Consider the following 21,797-nt stretch of genomic DNA (forward strand, 5'->3'; position numbering starts at 1 on the left):
TCACTGGGGAAGGGACTGCCTCTTCAGCAAGTGGTGCTGGGATAACTGGATATCGATATGCAGGAGAATGAAACTAGATCCATACCTCTCACCGTATACTAAAATCAACTCAAAATGGATTAAGGATTTAAATATACACCCTGAGACAATAAAACTTCTTAAAGAAAACATAGGGGAAACACTTCAGGAAATAGGACTGGGCACAGACTTCATGAATACGACCCCAAAAGCACGGGCAACCAAAGGAAAAATAAACAAATGGGATTATATCAAACTAAAAAGCTTCTGCACAGCAAAAGAAACAATTAAAAGAGTTAAAAGACAACCAACAGAGTGGGAGAAAATCTTTGCAAAATATACATCTGACAAAGGATTAATATCCAGAATATATAAGGAACTCAAACAACTTTACAAGAAGAAAACAAGCAACCCAATTCAAAAATGGGCAAAAGAGCTAAGTAGGCATTTCTCTAAGGAAGATATCCAAATGGCCAACAGACATATGAAAAAATGCTCAACATCACTCAGCATCCGGGAAATGCAAATCAAAACCACATTGAGATACCATCTAACCCCAGTTAGGATGGCTAAAATCCAAAAGACTATGAACGATAAATGCTGGCGAGGCTGCGGAGAAAAAGGAACTCTCATACATTGTTGGTGGGACTGCAAAATGGTGCAGCCTCTATGGAAAATGGTATGGAGGTTCCTTAAACAATTGCAAATAGATCTACCATACGACCCAGCCATCCCACTGTTGGGAATATACCCAGAGGAATGGAAATCATCAAGTCGAAGGTATACCTGTTCACCAATGTTCATCGCAGCACTCTTTACAATAGCCAAGAGTTGGAACCAGCCCAAATGCCCATCATCAGATGAGTGGATTCGGAAAATGTGGTACATCTACACAATGGAATACTACTCAGCTATAAAAACGAATGAAATACTGCCATTTGCAACAACATGGATGGACCTTGAGAGAATTATATTAAGTGAAACAAGTCAGGCACAGAAAGAGAAATACCACATGTTCTCACTTATTGGAGGGAGCTAAAAATTAATATATAAATTCACACACACACATACACACACACACACACAAACTGGGGCGGGGGGGGGAAGAAGATATAACAACCACAATTATTTGAAGTTGATACAACAAACAAACCGAAAGGACATTGTTGGGGGGGAGGGGGGGAGGGAGAAGGGAGGGAGGTTTTGGTGATGGGGAGCATTAATCAGCTACAATGTATATCGACAAAATAAAATTAAAAAAAAAAAAAAAAAAAAAAGGAAGAGCTCATGAGAGCTCAATTCCTGTCCCATGATAATCACCTACTCACCGGTCCGATGTCCGCTGGGGCAGCTAGTCCAGCGACGATCAAAATCGAGTCTTGTCCCGAGGATTGATCACCCACGGGCTCGAAACGAGCTCAGGAGCTCAGGGTATGCCTGGCCAGGTGTCTTCCGAGTAGGTGCCAGCAACGTTGTTCCGTGCCTCGGGCCCCACGTTTGGGCGCCAGAATGTCCCGGTCTGCGGGACAGGTAAGAACGTGGGCTCGAGGAGGACTACCTATAGCTGGTGAAAAGGGGGAGGGACAGGAGACACACAGAATGGAGGCAAGACAAGATTCTGATCAAGCCTCAAAATTTTATTGTCAGGCGATTGCTTATATACATAGTGAAGAAGGGGCGGGCTGTCACAGAGTGTGGCACCTTATGATAGGTGGAAAAGCAGTGGGGTGATAGTGGCGTGGTATGAGAAGAGGAGGTGGGAGAGGTGTTGGCTTGGCGCACGTGGGCTTTTCTGAGGAGGAAGAGAAAGGCTTACATAAAATGGCTGTTATTTGTTAAAATGGTGGCTATTGTTAAAAATGGCTCCTGACACTTCAGGCTCATCCATGTTGTTGCAAATGGGAGAATTTCATTCTTTTTTATGGAAGAGTAGTATTCCATGGTGTATATATACCACAGTTTCCTTATCCAGTCATCCATCAACGGACATTTCAGTTGGTTCCAGGTCTTGGCTATCGTAAACAGAGCTGCGATGAACATGGGAGGGTAAGTATCCCTTCGACATGATGATTTCCATTCCTCTGGGTATATACCCAGAAGTGGGATTGCTGGATTGTATGGAAGATCGATCTGTAGTTGTTTGAGAAACCTCCATACTGTTTTCCATGGTGGTCGCACTAATTTACAGTCCCACGAACAGTGCAGTACTGTTCCCTTCTCTCCACACCCTCGCCAGCATTTGGTTCAAGTGAAACAGGTGCAAAATAATCTCTTTGGGTTTCAACCTTCACCTGGTTTTATTTTTAAGGATATAGGGAGCATTGTCAGAATTCAGGTACTGGTCAGCAATAGAATTAGGATGGACATTATACCAATCTTATGTATGATTATATTTCTTATCTGTGGGCTTTTTGTGAGTGTTCATCTGGAAACTTGGAATTGTTGAAGCCCCAGGCCAAGTGGAGTTATTGTTGACTAGAAGGTTGGTGTGGCCCCCTGGAAGCAGTTCGGGGAAGAAAAAGCCATGTTTTTAAAATCAATGGAAGAAAAGTTTCTCACACATATCTAGATGCCCTAGATTACATTTTTACCATTACTGTGACTACTTAAAATTTTGCTTTTTTTATCACTCTCACATGTTGCTGGTGGCACTGGAAAATGGTACAGACTCTTAGGAAACAAGTTTCGCAGTTTTTCAAAATTTTAAATTAAATAAGTGTATAAAATTTTTATATTCTTAAAAGTATGATTATCACTTTAAAAACCAATAGTTTCTTAAGCTATTGTGATGTATGAATATTTGAAGGCTGTCCTAATTTCGTCTGATTGCGTTACACTATAAACAAATACAAAATCAAAACACCTGAAGCCTCAACCCCACAAGGCAGCTCTTGTGGATTTGCAGGTATGTGTGGACACTTGGGCCACTGAGGATCGGTCCACTAGAAACTAGCTTGTGTTATTTCTCTGCACTGCAACTCAGGTTTCGTCTGGTGAGTCTTAAGATGTCGGGAGAGAGTCCACCTTGAGCAACACGCGGTTCGTGACATTGGGCTCGTGTCTTAGGTTCTTGGGACCTCCTTTTCACTAATACATCCTTGTCAGGGCCTCAGCCTTTCTAGACACAATTGAGATATTGGGATTAAGACAGGACCCAAACTGGGAATGTTTCTAAACTCTTTCCCTGTCCTGTAGACCTTCGGGGGCCGAGGTGCGCCGACCGGACCCGCGTGTGTGAGGAGTGCTCTGCGGGAGGCAGCCCTGCAGACAGGCCGGAGCTCCGTCGCCTCCGCCCGTCGCCTCCGCGCTCGCCTCTGCTGACCCTTCCAGGGAGGGCGGTGCGAGGCTGCCTGCCGCTGGGCTTAGTGTATGTCCCCGGAAGGTGCGTTTCTTCTCTGTGCTCTGGGTGCATCGCCCTCGGTTGCCTGCGATTGTTGTTCCGGAGTGAATTTTGTAAAAAATCTTCTCCTCAAGAGGACTTGTATCTGTTCTGCATTTTCATACGACGCCGTAGAACAGGCTCTTAAAGAAAGGGTAAAATGAGCGGGAGTTTACTTCGTATCTATTACTTGCTGGAAAAAAAGTATAAAAGAAAACCTTTGATCGGGTTGAAGATGCACGTGAGAAATAAGAAATGTATAGATAGGTTTGCCGAAGGGATTGGCTTTGCGGTTTGAAAAGTGAACAGGTTTGAGCAGAGTTTAATTTCTGTACAAACTTAGTACAGGTTCTAAAGCCTTTCGTGTTTATGCGATATTTACGAGTCTTCGCAGCATGTGAAGTTACCCTATTCTCATGTTTTCCACTGAGTAGTTTTATGTTGCTGGGAGGAAAGGTGGGAAGGGATGGAGAGGCCAGGAGTTATATATGTATTGATTCACTGTAGGACGTCGTTCAAAGTTAAACGCGTTCTTCTGCCAAAGAGTCCCTTTATCCTAAAATATGCGTCATCATTCATTGTTTCGTGAGTGTGTAAAAAAGAATTTTAAGCCATTTAAAACAATTTCGAGTCCTCTTTGTCAGATGCCGTCGAAGGATTGCACATGTACTGCTGTTATTTTCCTCCAAATTACCTGATAAAAAATTGCTTTTCACATTGAAACAGTATGTGCTTATATTTTTGGAAAATCCTCAAAGAAGGTTTATGATTTGGTGGTGGTCGTTGAGGGACTATTTCCTTTGTTCAACTAGTGTGTTGGTATCTAAAACATCATTTCTGTGTGTACCCATTGTGTAAATAAATTCGGTATATTCCCTCCAGATGTGAAAACTTTCCAGCAGACATAAAACTGAATAGGAAGCAAAAGTTTTACCAGGAACTCTTACTTACCTTTTCCTTTACTATCAAGTTATATATGCCCGGGAGGCCCCTGCTGCCTGCAGTCAGTGTTCACTGCTTATGACGTTGTATCTTTAACAGATGGGAACATCTTGCTGAGTCTGTGAGAAATCCGCTTTGAAAAAAGTTATATTTTGTAATTGTATGTTGTCCTGTGAGGGAAATACAGTTATTTTAAAATTTTTATTTCTTGTTCACATTTGGGAAAGTTTAGGCCTACCACTATTTTTAATACATTTTAAACTTCACTTGTGAGTTTAAATATTTTTAAATTTGGTGTTTGTATCTAAACTTCATATTTTATTTTACATATATTTGTGTACTTTATAGGCCTAAAACACAGATTTATGCGAGTTAAAATGTTTGATCTTTAACCTACGTCGGACACAGCTTTTTATGATTACAGATACTTAAAACTTCACTATTGGTTCGTTCAGGGTTATTGGGAAAAAAGACACTGGGAAAAGTAGCCTAAGTGTTTTTGTGATTTCAAATTAAATGTTCGGTTGTGGTTTTGGACAATCTTTTTTCTTTTTTTTTTCGTGAGAATTCCAGTCTAGACATATTTTCCTCTTCTAATATAGCAAGTGTTTATTGACCTCCTCTGTGCCAGGCACCAGCAATCCAAGGATAAGACACAATCTCGTCACTCAAGGAGCTCCCCGGTTTGAACGAGTGACTTTGGGCCTTTTTGCAGCCTCCTCTTTGGTTCACACACTTGTTCAGTAAAGAGTTTCATCACTTGCTTCTTGATCCTGTGGGAGCATATTTAGTTTGACAGTGCCTCCCCGAGACTCAGCAATATTCCGTGATACTCCCCTCCTTACCAAATCTAGACCTACTCAAAGACTTGTCTAAAGCAGATTTGGATTTTCTAGTAATTATTTTTGATCTTCCAAGAAAAAAATTTTTGGTTGTCTTTATGTTCAAAGCTGTTACATTCTAATTAAACTTAACTGAGATTCAAGTGTTGGTGTTTTGTAAAGCTACCTCGCAGAATACGAGGATACTTCCAAAAGTTTGTGGAAAAATAGAATTGAAAAATACGTGAATCTTTCCATGAACATTTTGAAGTACCCATGTAGCTACGGTTCGGTTTTTATTTTTAGTGTTAAATGGAAGTAGAAGCCAGAATTTGGCCAGAATTTCTTCACATTAGAGGAAAAACTTCAGCAGGACTTGATCGCATTTTCAAATGCTGATTGTAAATCCACAACATATTCCTGGTTATTTTTCCTTTTTACCCTATCAAATTGCCGATCAGCTGTGACACTTTCAGTGACATGTTGAATTGAATCATGTTTTTCTTTTTTACTTGGGCATATCATTGATGCAGTATTTTCGAAGTGCCTTTAGGATGTCTAAATAAATTTATGCTATTATTTAAAGTAAAACAAAAATACTGATGTATTATTCAGATAGTGCATAATCCTCCACTATATTTTCTTGCAGAAAGTTTTACTTAGAACTGAAAACCAAAGACTTCTACCACTTTATGTCCTGTGGAGACTCTGCTACCACATTCTCATTGCTTATCATATTGCTTTTGACTGATTATTTAAATTGAAGCTGGTTTATATGGGTTTCATGGAACATCCAGTAAAAGCTTTTTACTTAGATCAGTGATTTTGAAAAAAGTTTGTATGGGCGTTTGGAATATAGCAGAATTACCTGGGGAACTTTGTTCAAAGTATAAATGCTGAGTTTATTTTGGAGGAAGTGAAATGAGATGAGTTGAATCTGATGCATTTGGGAGGAATTTAGTATAGAAAACCACTGCCGAGTGATTAAGATGGTGCCAGCTCTTTTCTCAATCATAGACTTGATCCAAGTATTTTAAAACTGGGCTTTACCATTTGATGATAATTAATACAGGTCTATTGTATATCACTTATTTGATAACATGAAACTGAGTGTTTAGGATTTGCTTTTTTTTCTGATTGTAAAAATAAGGCATTCTTGTGGAAAACTTGTGAAATAAAAAAATATAAAAGAAAAAAAGTCTTCCATAATTCCACACTCCAGCCAGTTCGCTCACTGGCTGAGCATGGTGCTGACAACACCAAGCTAAGGGTTAAGATCCCCTTACCAGTCATCTTTAAAAAAAAAAAAAAGAAAGAAAGAAAAATGAAATAGATTAATAAAATAACATTAAAGCCCCACTTTTTAAATGACAGCTTTATTGAGATATAATTCACATACCATACAGTTCGCCTATTTTAAATTTATAATTTAGTGGTTTTTATTATATCCATAGAGTTGTGCAACCATCAGCTTTAGTGTATTTTCAACACAACCCCAACCTTGATTCTAGTTGCAGACACTCCCCCTTTCCCTTCGTCTCCTTCCCCCACTCCACCCTGACATCCCCCTAGTCATTGGCAACTACTACCTACTTTCTTCTGTACAGATTTTTCCATTATGTGCATTTCATATAAATGAAATCATACCATATATGGTCTTGTATGTCTGATTTCTTTTAATGTTTTTAAGGTGCATCCATGTTGTAGTATGTATCAGAACTTCATTCCTTTTTTGGCTAAATAACATTCCATTGTATGGACATACCGCTTTTTTTTTAATCCATTCATCAGTGGATGACATTTGAGTTGTTTTGCCTTTTTGACTTTTGTGAATGATGCTGCCATCAACTTTTGTGTACAAGTTTTTGTTCCCTTGGGTATATGGCTAGGAGTGAAATTGCTGGGTCATATGGTAACTTGATGTGAACGTTTCGAGGAACAGCCAGACTTTTTAAAGCCTCTCTACTGATTGTTTAATTCTGACCCAGCAGTCTAAAGGTTGTGCAGTTTGAAGGAAGTACTAGTTGCTTCTGACATCCTCGACTTGCACAAGAAGTGTTTTATGTAGATCCAGAACCAGACCTGTTAGAAAAGTGCAGGTTTAGGAGTAGAGGAGATCACCTGAGGCATACTTTATCTCTTTTATTGATTCTTCTGGCTGAGAGGCTAGAGGAGGCAGGCGTAAAGGTGGTGGCATATTATTTAACTGATTTGGATAATTTTTTCCATCAATTAGTAATTAGTTCCATCAAGTGAGGGAAACAGTTTGAAGTAGCCCAGAGGTGTTATTATTAGGGGTGGTAGGTTGACTGGTGCTGGGGATCTGAACCCTTGACCTTAGGGTTGTGGACACTGTGCTCTAACCAACTGAGTAATCCCACAAAGGGCTGTTTTTATTTTGCTTTCTGAATGCAGAAATAGACTTTTTTTGGTAAATTTCTAAATCCAAGATAAGAGTCATTGTGATTTAGAAATCTATTTAAATTTGAGTGTAGAGACAGGGCTACATTAAGATTTAGGATTAGTGATTAAGATAATAAATTACATCTATTAGGTTTTTTCCTCTCATATCTTATTCTCCACATTTATCATTTAACAGTATGCATTCCAATGGCATGCATTCTCAAACAATTCTAACAGAAGTAGAATAATATAGGAATGTCAAGATATTTAGAAATATTGACCAAAATCGCACTGTTTCTGAAACCTAGGTTATCCTGGAAGTCTTGTGATGTAGGGGGGCAAGGGGAAGAATGGTTCATAAATGTCAGTAGGCTTAATGGTGTGGTGGTGGTGGATGGACTCCCAGTGAGTCTTCTAGGATTTAGTTTTGATTGGATACAAACTTATACCCTCAGTCTGCGACCACTCCTTCTCTGGCAGCTGTAAAAAGGCATTTCAAGGCTTATTCTTCCCAGAAAATGAGGATCAGTGATGGTAGGAAGGGGAAAGAGATCAAGGTCACAACTCTTCTTTCTCCCTACACAACATCACCTTACTTCGAAGATTGAATCAGGTCACCTCTGAAGTTGTGGTTATTGTAGATAAAATGTAATTTTTTAAACCATGTTCTCTAAAATAACACTCTATAACAGAAATTTTCCATAGGATTGACAAGATGAAAATATTATAATGGAGACAGAGTTTGGTCTTTAAATAGAAGTAGAAGACTAAAGTATAGAAACTTGTTCTGAAGTTAAATAAGTATAAATAACAAGTAGTAAGTATAAATAAGCAGTAGGCAATTTTTTCCTGGTTTGATAGAGGTAGTGAATCCTTGGTCAAGGTGTGTACTTGTCAGGCAGTAGAAAATAGGTCAGTGGTAGTTGTCCTTTATTCTGCCTCTGTACTTATGTGTGTAGCACAGTGATTAACGAGGGTGTGCATAACCTTCCTGAAAATCACTGGCCTCAACCCGCCCACTCCCTTCCCAAATTTACCTGCATCTGTGCAAGGACAGGTAGAAGTGTGTATGTTACGTGCACAACCTGGAGGGAACGTTGCCTTTGGTTCTTGATGCATGCCCACACTATGTAATTTGGTGGTTTTGACACATCTTGTTCACAGATTGTTTTACCATAAAGGAATTTCATTTCAAGAATGTTAATCAGAATTTCTCTGAGCAGCAGAAGTTCCCACCTGGTCAGTTTACAGGGTGACCCAAACACTTTCTTGCTTTGAGTATTTAAGTAATTTTAAACTTCCCCCCAATCTTATCTCCTATTTTCAAGATTTAGAGAAATCAAAAGTTAATACTTTTTACAATAAAGAAGTTTAAAAGTGTCTGATATTGCATAGCTTTGTCTAATATTATATATCTTGCAGTTATAATAGCTCATTAATTTTTTTTCAATATTAAATTGAGAAGGAATTTCAATAGGTGCTTGTAGGTTTTGTCTGTGTTGTGTATTTATCAAATAATTGAGCCAAAGTAGTGACAGAAAAGGAGCAGACTTCTTAGTGAGGAATTTGCAAATGTCAGTGAGAAACACTAGATTAAATTAGAGTTTATGACAGGAAGGAATAGATTTTGTGAATTTTAGACTCAAACTTCAAAAGTTATGTGAATCCTGAATGATATCAGGTATTTACTCAATTAAGTGCTTACTCAGGAAACATCAGTAAGTATTGCTACAGTGAGAGTTCATGTTGTGTAATGGGTTAAGGATACGGGTTCTGTGTGTGTTTTAATTTCAGCTCTGCCCGTTTCTTTTGCATATTGGGGATCATAGTAAGTACCTACTTCATAATGTTTCTGTAAAGATTAAAGAGGCAAATCATTTCAAATAATTCTTGGCACATAAAAGCTCAGAAACTGTTAGCTGTCATTATTGCTTAGTGCACACCTGAGCTCCGAAATAGATAATAGAGGGCTCTTTATGCGGCTGAGCACTGGACCTTTCCCATACTAATCTTTGAGAAGGCTCTTTTTTGCAGGTGCTTTACTGATATTGTATCCTACACTTTGTGTTTATCGTATACAACCACCATTTTCATTCATATGTAAGTACATAAGAAAATTTCTTTCCTGTTCCCATTATCCAGAGTTTATTGTCTGGTTTGACATACCACTGTTGATGCTGACAGGAAGAGGTTTCTAGGCGCAACAACATGATGAAAAGTGATTTTAGGAGATGTGTTGCATGCTTTCTTTGGCTAGGGACTTGGCTAGGGACTAGGGAAGTGGATCTCAAACTTTGAGTCTTGGGCCCCCTTTACAATCAACTTCCCCATACTTTTTAAAAAGATTGGAGGTCAATTCTTGTGTTCAATATATTTAACCACACACACACACACACAAAAAGAAAAAAATTAAAGAATTGAGGACAGAGCTTTTATTTACGTGAGTTTATCGATGCTGTTAAAAATTAAAACTGAGAACTTAAAAATATCGATTTAATTCATTTAAAGTAACATTACATTTTAGCATAAAATATGCTTTTATGAAAAATTAACTTTTCTAAAAAAAAGTTAGAAAAATGCCATTGTTTTACATTTAAGCAATCTTTTTATTATTTTTCATAAAAGACAGCTGAATTCTTATCTCCGCTTTGCTTCATCTGTTTTGATATCCTGTTTTGTTTGAAGTACATGAAGAAAGTCTGTTCATACAGATATGTAGTTGAAAAAGGCAGGAGTATTTTAATAGCCTTTTTAGATGATTGTAGGTATTCTCTATTATACCAAAAAGAGGCAAATGGAATTTTTTTTGAGTTGGTTGCAATGTAGAATCTGAAGTGATACCAGAAAGTTTTTTTTGTTCTCTTTCATTACAATCCATTGATGTATCTTGTACTTTAAATGGATTTTACACGTGACTTTGTGGCATGCATCCGTCATTTGGAAAATACGGAATTGGCTGAATTACGCAGATGTCCAAATGTTGATACATCTTATTATACCATATATCAAAAAAATAATATTTGTTAATATTACAAGATCTCATCAGAAGAGTCCTTAAGTATGGAGAAGATAATAGGTTCATGGCGCTAGATACAAGGTTTCAAAAATCTTAATTAGTTTTAAAAGTTGAATTTTATCATTGGCAGTAAATGCTATCAGTTGTTTTCCTTGATATGACAGGCTTACTTTGTTCATTTTCCAGGGTATCTGTTAATTATCTAAGTCTGGATGACTATAGTTTGTCAGTTGTGGTTTTCAATAAAAAAGGTGTTCTGTGGGAAAAAGTGGCCAGATCAGCTTGGAACTAAAACACGCACGTGAGTGCTTTTCCTTGAGACAACCATTGTACTTTGGTGGGCAGCACAAGTGCTTTATGGGTACTTTCCATTTTATCATATAGAATATTAAAAAGATATGTATTCAAGGGTGGAGACTGAATAAAATTGATTTTACCTCTTCATCAAGGGCATTCTTAATTGAAGCTGGTTTTTATTTTGTTTCTCCTCAAGGAGAAACAATGATAGTGAACATTGTGTGACTACCCATACAGTTTGGTACCACTGACGATATGTGTTAAGGTACCAACACTATTTTTTTTTTTCTTTTTTGACCAATACGGGGATCGTAACCCTTGGCTTGGTGTCCTCCGCACTTCGCTCAGCCAGTGAGCGCACCACCCATCCCTATATAGGATCCAAACCCGCAGCCTCGGTGCTACCAGCTCCACACTCACCCGAGTGAGCCACAGGGCCGACCCAAGGTACCGCCACTTTTGCTTACCATTGTTTTTGCACCATCAATGCAAATGTCAAAACAGTAAAAAAAAAAAAAAAATAGAGCTCATTCTTTAGGGTTAAGACATTCCTTCCTCTAATCCTGAAATGTTTAGCCTTCACCTCTTACATTTAAACACTTTTCTCATTATACTGGTTGTTTACCAGTATTCTTGGAATGATTATTTACATATGGTGAATCAGAGATGCCTTTGAGAATTCATGAAAACCATCAGCCTTTTCAGAAAAAATATTCATGTACATACACAGTATTACAGATAATCTGAGATATTATATATATAGCTCCTCAAGGTCATCTATAGGCTCTGAATCTACATTAATTATTTCTATCAGGGAGACGTAAGATGTATTGAAATTATGGCAGCTGCCGAATTCTTTCACTGAAAACGAAAATTCCACATTTTAGCCAGTTGTAAAATTTTACTTTTCTTTCTGTTCCTTAAAGGCAGACTTTCATTCTAGATATGAAAAAATTGCCAGAAAAAATTTTTAGGAAAACTAGATTTAAGTTAACTTTGCCATTAATGAGTATGTAACCTTGAGTGAATCTTGGGGGTGGGAGGGTAGAGGAAGTGGGAGTTAAAATATCAATATTAATGAAGATTACTATGATTTCATGAGGCAGATGTGCATAGGTGTTGGAATAAGTTCTTTTTTCATGTCATCCTTTCTGTTTTAGAGAAGATGGTTATAAATAAGAACTTGCTGGAGAAAGCAGATGGTTAGTGTATTAGTCCGTTTCCATTGCTTATAACAAAATGCTTGTAACTGGGTAATCTAAAAAGAAAATGAAATTTATTGCTTACAGTTTCTGAGGCTGGGAAGTGCAAAGTCGATCTGGTGGTGGAGACAGTGACCGAGAGGTCTTACATTGCAAGACGGTGGAAACAGAGAGAGCAGAGAGAGAGACAGACTGACTGTCCCCTTCCTTTAAAGCCCTCAGACCCACACCCCTGACCACCATTTTTAATCCATTCACTACTGCACGGTCCTACAATCCAATCACCCCTTCAAGGCTCCACCTTCAATTACCATAATAGGATTTCTCACCTTCTTAACAGTCCCAGTGAGGGCTAAGTTTCTAATACATAAACCTTGGGGGAAACAATTCAAATTTCAGTGAGTTTTGAGGGACATAATTCAATCCACTACAGTTAGTGAAAGATAAAATTTAGGATACACACGCATACACACAGACACAGAAACATATCATATACCCTTTGTAATTTAAAAGACAAACCTGCATTGGAATAATTTTTAAACAAATACAAAATTTGAAATATAATGGTTGAAGGCAGTTGTTTTTAATCATGAGAAGAATGGAATTCTTTGGGGAGAGGATAACATTTTCCTTAATTGTGGTTCAATGCTCAGTGTTTCTGTCATCAAAACTGATCACAAGTATCATCTGTTGATGCTCGTCTGTAATGAGCTTTCATGTATTTCGTCTTTGAAGGTCTCTTTTCATACAGATAGGTGCTGTCAGAGGCGAATATCAGTCCACAAGTAAATGACTGCAGTTGAGCATACTCATCACTTGGAGAGTATTTATAGAATTGTGCCTTATTTACCTTTTAGCATGTCCTTACATTGCAAATTACTCACTTTCAGTAGAGGGTTAGGTGGAAGCTCCTCAAGTGCACAGTTAATGGATTTGGTACGTGCACATCTCTTCTGACCTTGAATCAACGTCTGAAGAATGCTATAGTTTGAGCTTGAAAAACATATCTGCTGCAAATATGTGTGGGAATGAAGACCTTACTTGTTTTAACCTGTTGCAGCATGGGAAATGTATACAGCAGCGTGCTTGTGATTCGAACAGTATTAGTTGTCAAAATGACTTAGGGGCAATGTCAGTTTCACTTATAAGTTGCTTTTGCTTCCTTACAGTTTGTGGTTCAACTCATGAAGAAACGTCAGTTTCGCAACAAAATCTAATTTCTAACCCTATTCTGTGTTTGGTAAAAGTGACTGAGGATGATTCTTCTCATTAAGAAAAATCTCAGTATCAGCCCTGAGCACATAAAAATCACAACAAACTTTTGCTGCGAAGCCACCGAACTGTGTGGTGGGGATGGTCAGCTTTTATTTTATGGCAAATATTCACAAAACTGAAAATGGTTGCATTCATGAGAGCAAATGAAGTTCACCGTTGATACTACTGGTTCAGTGACACATGATAGATTAAGATATTTTTCCACAGAGTAACTGCACCATAGACTTTAAACACCTTATACGTTTTCACAAACTTTTAAAAATTTGTCAACTATATCTTTTTCTGCTCCATGTGTATTTTCTCCACCATCAGTTGTAACATGTCTTAGCAAATTCCACTTCACGTTGTATGGAGTTAGTTTTACTCAGCTTTGAAAATATTCTTCCCTGTAGTTCTACAAATACTATTCATAGAGGCTAATGTTCCATTTGCTTAAGATTCAGCATCGGCTCCTCTAATAAACAACCACCTAGAAGTATTGGTAATATGTGTCAACATACCAAGAACCGAGGAAAACCATTCAGAATTATTCGTCTTATTTTTAATTGTTTATTAATTTTGTTCCCAACTATTCAAGCACCGTTCTTACAGAAAGGCTAATAGTCTTTAAAAAGTTTTTATTTTTATGAGGAAATTCTGCTGTGATGAGATATTCCATTTTAAATTTAAAAAAAAATTTTCCAACCATTGCATTCCTGTGAAGTAGAAATGTTGTGAAGAGTGCTTAGTCTGATAATGTCAATATATATTATATTCTTTTAGCACAGCTATAGTGTTGTTGCATAATAAACATAATGCTTAACTTCCAATTAAATAACAAAATAATCGGCATTCCATTTTGTCTTAAAAGCACAACATTCAAAGTTTGCGTTTCTTGCTTTGACATGAATATTCAGGGGTAATAAAAATAAAATGTTGCAGTACAGAAAAATGCATGACACTCAAGATACTGTGAGAGTATAACTGCATCTTGGCAATTTGTAGTATGCTGAGAAGCAGTGTGAACATGTGCTCTGTGTCACAAGTACTCTACAGCCATGGTAGCATGAAAGTGCCCATTGATAACACAGAAATGAATGAGAATGCTTGTGTTCCAGTAGAAATCTTTATAGACACTAAAATTTTTATTGTATGTAATTTTTATGTGTTACAAGTATTGTTCTTCTTTTGTTTTGCTTTTTCCCAATCATGTGAAAAATGCAGAAATTATTCTTACATCACAAGCAATGCAAAAACTGAAACTGGGCCACATTTGACCTTTAGGCCTTAGTTCACTGAATTGGGGTGTGTTTTTTCCACCTTTCTAATGTAAACAACATTGTGTAGAAAGATTACCTTACTAGGAGTCAGGAAACCTTGGCAATCCCACAGAGTTTTGTGACTAAGTCAGGTAAAATAATGGGGTTCGGACCCATGGTGCCTAGTCCTGGGCAAGGTATTCATTAAAATTCTTTAGATAATCATCTAAATTTCAAGCGTATACCCAATAATTCACATTTTTTGTACCTCACTGTTCTACTTCAGCAGCCTTTCCAATGCGGAAGAGCAAACAACACAAATTTATCAAGGGGTTTGATCTTGAGCAGAAGGGAAGCACACAATATGAGCTCACTAGTCACCCTGGCTATTTTCCTGGAGGCATTTCTTAGTTTGTGGCATAAGGGAATAAATACCAAAAAGAAACTGACAGTCTAACTGTGCTAAGGAGGGAAGGTGGAAGTCTGGGGCCGCTAAAGTGGTTGAAACCAAAGTCCAGGAGAGGAGGGAACCACATAGAATCTAAACTTAAAATCTGCAGTCAGGTCTCTTTAAAGTCATTGACTGGCTTCAGACGTACACACGTGCAAGAGAACATTCTAAGAAACCCAGTAGGAAACAGCTGGAAAGCTGAAGAACAGAGTAGACATTTCGGCATTGCCCTCATTCCAGAGAGTCAAAAGTTGAAGTTCAAACCCTGTGAAGCTGGAGGGGCCTTATCACACCCTGAGTTTTCCTTCAAGACCTCATCATGGCCACTTCCTAAGATGGAGGGCAAAACTGAAATAGACCAGCCGTCAAGAAAATGCGGGTAAGTCATTTCTGTTCTTTTACTGAAAGGAAGCAGTTCTCTTTGGAGGAAGATGTCATCTAGATCTTTCATAATTTTTTCATCCATACTCTAGTATTTCACGCAGCAAAATATTATGGGGCATGCTAACAGAACTGAACTGATCAGAAACCAAGAGGGAAAAAAAAAAAGAAAAAAAAGAGTTTAGTAGGTATCTAGTGCTGAGGGAGGAAAAAATGGAGAGAAGATAAAGAAAAAAGCATGAGAGACCTGAGACACAGTGGAAAGGTCTAACATGTATAATAGGAGTCCCAGAAAGACAGGAGATATACAATGGGATAGAAGAAATATTGACCCATAATTTTCCCAAAACAAGAAAGATATCAAAACACAGATTTAAAAAGCTTTGTGAAATCCAAGCAGGGTAAATACACAGGAAACTGTATTGAGACCCATTATAGTCTTAACTGCTAAAAATCAAAGAGAAAGAGAACTTAAAAGGTGCCAGAAGAAAGAAGTCATTACCTTCAGGAAACAATAGTAAAAATAATGGCTGATCTCTCTCCTGAAATGGTGGAAGCCAGAAGACAATACAGTGACCTCTTTCAAGTGCTGAAAGGAAAAAATAATGCTAACCTAGTATTCTTAATCCAGTGAACAAAGTCAACAAAAGTGAAGGCAAAATAACGACAGGCTGAAGCTGTGAAAATTTATTGTGAATAGACTGGCTGTAGAAAATACTAAAGGAGATTCTTCATGTTGAAAGAAAATGATACCAGATAAATGCAAAGACCTACAGAAAGTATTGAATGACTGTAGGGATAAATGTGAATAAATATAAATTAATTCTGACTGTTTAAAATAGTATCTGTGGCTGGTGGGGTTTAAAATATGTGGAAAGAATATATGACAACTGTAGAGCAAAACGCTGTGGGGAGGTAATAAGTCAAAAGTGCACTTGTAATCTCTAGAGTAACCACTAAGTGGAAAATAAAAGAATATATAGCTAAAAAGCTAGGAGAGGAGAAAATGGGATAATAAAATATAATTGATTACCCCAAAGCAGTTCAACAAGAGAGAAATAAAGGAATACAGAACAGATGGGACAAAGAAAACAAATGACAGAATGGTAGACTTAAACGCAACTGCCAGTAAGTATAGTAAATGTAAAAGCACAAACATTGGATTGAAGACAAAGCATAGAAGACCCAACCACATAACTGTTTTCAGGGGACATATTTTTAATTGAAGGACACATGTGACTAAGTTAAAAAAAAAAGGAGGGAGGGGAGTATCATGCACATGTTAAAAAAAAGGAAACCTGGGTTGGCTATACTTATGCTCGAAAAAACTGTAAGGCAAGAAATATCACTAGAGATAAAGAAAGGTATTGTATGATGCTGAAAGGATAAATTCACCCAAAAGATAATGTTAATTTTTTTTTATGTATCTAATAATACGGGTCTAAAACACAAAAAGGAACAAAAGACAGAACTACAAGATTAAAACTGACAAAACCACAACCGTAATAGATTAACGTACCTCTTTAAGTAACCATGCAGGAAAAAACCAAGGATATAGGTTTGAACAACACAGCCAGCCTGACCTGGGTAACACACACAGAACACTTCACCCAGCAACTTCAGGATATACATGCTTTGCAAGTATGCATGCAGCAGCTACTAAAATATACCATATGCTGTACCATAGAGCAAATTTCAGTAATTTGAAAGAAATGAAATCACAGATAAATTGACGTCAGTGGTAATCAGCTAGAAATCAATAACATAACTGAAAAATCCTCAAGTAGGTGCAAATTAATATTCTTTTACATATCTCGTGCGTCGAAGAAGAAATAGCAACAAAAATTGTAAAACGTGTTGAACTAAATAATAAAAATACGTCAAAGCTTGTGCAGTTGCAGCTAAAACGTAATGCTTAGGTTATATATAGGTTTAAATGTGTATATGAGTAAAAATAAAATGGAAAGTTCTATTTTAAGACAATAGAGGAATAACAAATTATAATAAAATAGAAAAAAATGAAATAAAGGCAAAAACAAATCAATGAAATAAAAAGTAGACGTATGATTTTTTAAAATGAAATAATTGCAAAGCTTAGTATAATTCATAACCTTTTAGAAAGACTGATTTAAAAAGCTTCTAGAAAGACTGATTAAAAAACAACAGAAAAAGAAAACAATTTACCAATATCAGGAAAGATAAAGGAGACAAAAGAGATGGAACAAGTAAATGCAAAATGCAATCCTGGACTGATTTGTAGTAGAGGAAAAGAAAAAGGTATAGAGGACATGATTAGGAGAGTTTATAAAATTATAGTATATTCTTTAAGGATTTGTATTAATGTTAAATTCCCTGAATCTGGTAACTTATACTGTGGCTATGTTAGAGAAGGTTTAGGAAATATATACGGATGTATTAAGGGGTAAAAGATCATGATGTGTATAAAGGGGTAAAAGATCATGATGTGTATGAAAGCTCTTCTCAGGTGGTTCAGGGAAAAGTTCTGCATGTACGTTTTTTAAAGGACAATAAAATATTATAAGTGACTTAATGTTAATAAATTTGACAATTTAGATGAAAAATTCATTTTGGCTAAACCAACACAAAAAATAGAAAATCTGAATAGTCGTATCTGTTAAATGTTTATATCTTTTTGTACTTGAAGTACTACTTAATAGGAAATTCCAGGCCTATATGGTTTCACTGGTGACTGTAAACATTTAAAGACGTTATGCCAGTTTTATACAGTCTCTAAAGAAAATAGGAAAAAAGGTAAAACTTCCCAACTTGTTTATGAAGCCAGCAAAACCCTTATACCAAAATGTCATAAATAAATAACAAGGAAAGGAAATCCCTGACCAATATCCCTCATGAATACAGCCCCAAAAGTCCTGAGCAAAATATTAGTAAATTGAATCCTGGTATATATGAGGGTACTTCAGAAAGCTCATGTGAAGATTTGTATATTAATTCTATTTTCCCACAAACTTATTGAAGTACCCTGGTATAAGAAAAATAGTAAGTCACAAACTGGTGGTGTTTATTCTAGGAATCCAAGGTTAGCCTAACACTCAAATCATTCAAGGTAAATCATATTAACAGTATAAAGGGGGTGGGGGGAAACATGATTATTTCAATGGATGAGAATTTGGTAAATTTAACACCACTTCATGATAAAAATTCTTACAGAGGCCAGATTTTCTCAAGAAGGTGAAATGTACCAAACTGTAGCTATCAAACGTAGTAGTGAAGTACTGAATGCCTTTTCCCCCCAATTCAGGAACACCAGTAGCACCACTTCCATTCAGCATCATCCTGGAGTTCCTGGCCAATTTCAGTGAAGAAGAAAAATAAAAGTTAAAAGTATTGGAAAAGAAATAAAACTGTTTTTGAAGATGATATGATTGTATACTTGGAAAATCCAAAGAAATCTACAAGCTATTACAATAGGGTACAAAGACAGTGTACAAAAACCAGTTATAATTCTCTATACAGTTGACCCTTGCACAACATGTGCTTGAAGTGCCTGAGTCCATTCATACTTTTTTTTTCCAATAAATATGTCCGGGTTTGTGACAGTTTTTAAAAACTCACAAACTGCATAGCCTAGAAATATCAAAAATTTTTAAAAAATTAAGAAAAATTTAGCTATGTCATGACTGCATAGAATGTATGTAGATAAGTCTATTTCAACATTACAGCCATAAAATTTATACAAATCTATTATAAAAAGTTAAAAATATTCAAAACTTACACACTTACAAACTGTACATTGTGCCATTCTGAGTCCAGAGAAATGTAAACAAACATAAAGATTCAGTAATAAATCATAACTGCATAAAGTGAACTGTAGTACATACTGTGCTACTGTAATAATTTTGCAGCCTATTATGGTGTGATGACGTGGTGCTGAGCTCAAGTGTTGCAGAGCTCAAGTGTTGCCATGTGCTTTTCATCTCTGAGTGAGAAGTTCATCTCACCAGTAAATTGCCTGTCTTAGTAAAAAGTAATCTCTTGCAGTTTTCTCTTCCCTATGATTTTCTCTTAATAAAGTTTTCTTTTCTCTAGCTTACTTTATTAAAAGAATACAGTATTAAAAAGAGAAAAAAGAATATAGTATATAATTCAAAATAATAAAAAGAGAAAAAATAATACAGTATATAATACAAAATATAGCATGCAAAATATGTGTTAACCAACAATTTTTTGGTAAAGCTTCCAGTCAGCAGTAGGCTGTGAGTAGTTAAGTTTTTTGGGGGGGTCAAAAGTTCTATGTGGGTTTTTGACTATGTGGGGATGGGATTGGTGACCCTAACCCCTGAGTTGTTCAAGGGTCTACTGTACTAACTTCAAACAATTGGAAAGTGAAAGAAGAAAACATTTACAGTAGCAGCCCTCCCCCATCAATTTAATAAAAAATGTGCAAGATCGCCACACTAAAAACTACAAAACATTGCTGGGAGAAATAAATGACAGCTTAAATAAAAGGAAGGCTATCATGTTCATGGATTTGGGAGACTTAAAATTGTTAAAATGTCAATTATCCCTTGACTTACCTATTCATTCCCAATTAAAACCCCCACAAGATTAGCCAAGACAATTTTAAAGATAAAAATTAAAATGTTTATATTACCAGAAATTGACTCTTTATAAAAAGCTACAGTAACTAAGACAATGGTACTGATGTAAACATAGACAAACAGAGCAGTGGACTGTGTGGTGTTCTGAAACAGACCATTTCAAGTAGGTTCACCTGATTTTTCTACAAAGCTGACGCTGCAGCTCACTGAGGGAAAGGATGATAAATGGTGCTGAATCAATTGGATATCTGTGTGAGTAAAAATGAACCTGAACCTTTACATCAAACCATACACAAAATTTATTTGTGGTGGATTATAGAATGAAATGGGCTAAAATAATAAATTATCTAGAAGGAAAGAAGAAAATTCCCTTAGAAAAGGCAAAGATTTCTTGGACAAGATGCAAAAAGCACTAACCAAAGAAGAAAATATTCATTAATTTAATATTGTTTTAAATTTAAATTCATTAAAGAACTTCTGTTCATCAATAGACAGCACTAAGAGATGGAAAACACAATCCAGTTTTAATAAGAATGGACAAAAAATTTAAATGAACTTTTTCAAAAAAGCATATCCAAATGGCCTTAATATTAAGCATATCAGAAGGTCCTCAGCGACCTTAGTTATCAGAAGAATGCAAATTAAAATGACACCCAGGAAAATAGCAAATTAAAGATACCGATAATACGCAGTTTTGGCCAAGATATGTAGCAACACTGTTGGAGGGATTGTAAATTGTTGGAACCACTTTGGGAAACTGTTTGGTGGTGTCTACTACTTAACTAAGCCTTCTCTGTGACCCAGCAATTGTACTCGTTTTATATACATATTCGAGAAATGTGCATGAATATTCATAACATTCGTAATAACCTCGAACTGGAAATGACCCAAATGGAATAGAAAAATATATTATGGTATATTCATAAATTGGAATACTTCAAATGATTGTTAAACACAATTACACGATGGATCTCAGGTATAATAATAATAATAAATAATAATAATAATAATAATGAGCAAAAGAGTATATACTGTATGTTTCTATTTATCTAAAATTCAAAAACAGGTCAAATTAATCTGTAGTGGAAGAAATAAGAGAACTGTATATCGTTGGTCATTACTATCATTGGTTAGGGCCCTTCCTTCAGGGTGTCGTAGGAAGCATTCTGTCTTGATCTGGATGGGGGTTACTCAAGTATAAACATAACTAAAAAATCATTGACATACATGTTGAGTTAGTATATGTTGCTGTGTATATGTAATACCTCAAAATATTTTCTGAACAGTGATATTTGGTACAGTGGGGTTGGCTTGGAATTATTACATGCTGAAATTTATATTTCAGGAAATTTTTAATCCAAAAATTTTATGTGGTGAAGTGCACAGTGTGGCCTTTGAGTTCAAAGACTTTGGTTCTAAATCTTTCTCTGCTGCTTTTCACTCCCTCCAGTCTTATAAAACCTGGGCACTGTGATCTTGGGCAAATCATTGAATCTCTTTCAATCATTGTAGGGTGGAGATGAAAACTTCCCTTTCTAATCCTGGGATGTAAAAAGGATTTAATGACATCTATGATGTGAAAGTGCTTTGCACCCAATGAAGTATGCAGATTTATATTATTTTCATAATTCAATAAGACATTATGTCTAGGTTCATATATCCAAATATTGGAATCCCCCATAGATATTGTAACAGCAATCTGGTTGCCCTGTGTTACAGGTCACCCTGTTTTCTTTCTTTTTTTCAGATGACTGTGAGAAATTTGAAGTGCTCTTAGAAATCTGGGAGTACATA

General features: G+C 36.4%; 1 pseudogene; it reads left to right on the top strand.

Moving 5' to 3' along the window:
• Nucleotides 1-1,327: 1,327 nt before the first annotated feature.
• The window catches only part of LOC134368525 (serine/threonine-protein phosphatase PP1-beta catalytic subunit-like), a 38,794-nt pseudogene continuing 18,324 nt past the window's right edge, over nt 1,328-21,797 (top strand).

This window comes from Cynocephalus volans, chromosome X, assembly GCF_027409185.1.
Source record: "Cynocephalus volans isolate mCynVol1 chromosome X, mCynVol1.pri, whole genome shotgun sequence".
NCBI lineage: Eukaryota > Metazoa > Chordata > Mammalia > Dermoptera > Cynocephalidae > Cynocephalus > Cynocephalus volans.